At 40.0% G+C, this 1,854-nt stretch overlaps 1 non-coding gene across 1 annotated transcript; it reads right to left on the bottom strand.

Moving 5' to 3' along the window:
• Positions 1-1,629: 1,629 nt before the first annotated feature.
• Positions 1,630-1,737, bottom strand: LOC138987139 (U6 spliceosomal RNA). Its single transcript, XR_011463555.1, has one exon. It is a non-coding gene; the product is annotated as a U6 spliceosomal RNA (small nuclear RNA).
• Positions 1,738-1,854: the final 117 nt, after the last annotated feature.

The following is a 1,854-nucleotide window of genomic DNA, read 5'->3' as shown; positions in this document are numbered from 1 at the left end:
ATTGAGCCTCTGCCCCTGCAGTGGAGTCCTAACCACTGGACTGTCAGGGAATTCCCGTTGCTTTTAGAAAATTAAAAAAAAAAAAAAAAACTTGAAAATAATTAGAGTAGCATCTGGAGAAGGCAATGGCATCCCACTCCAGTACTCTTGCCTGGAGAATCCCATGGACAGAGGAGCCTGGTAGGCTGCAGTCCATGGGGTCGCTGAGTGTCCGAGACGAGTGAGTGACTTCACTTTCACTTTTCATTTGCATGCATTGGAGAAGGAAATGGCAACCCACTCCAGTGTTCTTGCCTGGAGAATCCCAGGGACAGGGGAGCCTGGTGGGCTGCCGTCTCTGGGGTCGCACAGAGTCAGACACGACTGAAGCGACTTAGCAGCAGCATAGTGGTCCGTCTAGTCAAGGCTATGGTTTTTCAAGTGGTCATGTATGGATGTGAGAGTTGGACTGTGAAGAAAGCTGAGTGCCAAAGAATTGATGCTTTTGAACTGTGGTGTTGGAGAAGACTCTTGAGAGTCCCTTGGACTGCAAGGAGATCCAACCAGTCCATCCTAAAGGAGATCAGTCCTGGGTGTTCATTGGAAGGACTGATGCTGAAGCTGAAACTCCAATACTTTGGCCACCTCATGCGAAGAGTTGACTCATTGGAAAAGACCCTGATGCTGGGAGGGATTGGGGGCAGGAGGAGAAAGGGACGACAGAGGATGAGATGGCTGGATGGCATCACCGACTTAATGGACATGAGTTTGAGTGAACTCCGGGAGTTGGTGATGGACAGGGAGGCATGGCGTGCTGCAATTCATGGGTCACAAAGAGTCGGACGCGACTGAGCAACTGAACTGAACTGACTGTGAAAGTAAAATGTGTTCTTAAAACTCAAGACTATCTCAGGGAAGTTTCAGTTCTAACAATAGGAGCTGACAGGTCCTCTACACCAGGAGAGACTTTTTAGTTTTCAGGAAAAACGGTAACATTTAAACCTTAAAGAAATCAGGATGCACTGAATAAATGCTATAAAATATTGTAGTTTAACAACTGAAATCATGAATGGCTTTATCTAAACAAATCCCTCAATGTGAAGATCACACAACCAAAATGATTTGTGAGAAATGCATAACTGCATGGAAATAAAGCTTCATGAATATATGCATCATCTGCCATGTCTTACTAGTTTTCCAAGCAACTTTGGGGGCACTGTAACATGCATTTTGTCATTTTATTTTCTTCTTATCAACATATTTGGATATTTTCATGAACTAATAATTCATGAAAAAATAGTCTGTCTTCTCCTAATGAAACTAATTGATTGTATAAACTATATCAAAATTTCTACCACATACTTTTTAAAACTCAAAATTTGTTAAAATTGAATGCACCTAATTTCAGGGTTGAAAGATGTGTATCTTTACTTTAAAATGGTGGAAATATCTACCAGAAAGAGCAACCTACCAAATAACTCACACTATAGAAACACATGCAGAGTCCTGTTTTTTTAATACCTAAAGCAGTCAAGAAGGCAAATAAAAAATTGCAAGTTGGATGTAATCTTAAGTTTTTTTCAGTAAACTTTAAAAATATTCTGTGAATCCTATTCATAATAATATTATTTTTTAATGCTCAAAATTATAAGAAATATGGAACACTTCTCCAAATTTGTGTGTCATCCTTGTGCAGGGGCCATGCTAATCTCTGTATCATTCAGGTTTTAGTGTACGTGCTATTGAAGCATCTAGCACTGTAACATTATTTTGATTGTGCCAAACCATCTTGGTTATAATGGGGCATCTGAAAGCACAATGAGTACAAATACCTACTTTATCTCCTAAAAGATAAGCTTTTTTAATTTTCAGATA

The sequence above is a fragment of the Bos mutus genome, unplaced genomic scaffold (genome assembly GCF_027580195.1).
Source record: "Bos mutus isolate GX-2022 unplaced genomic scaffold, NWIPB_WYAK_1.1 CTG803, whole genome shotgun sequence".
Taxonomy (NCBI): domain Eukaryota; kingdom Metazoa; phylum Chordata; class Mammalia; order Artiodactyla; family Bovidae; genus Bos; species Bos mutus.
This window is presented reverse-complemented; position numbering and strand designations above follow the sequence as displayed.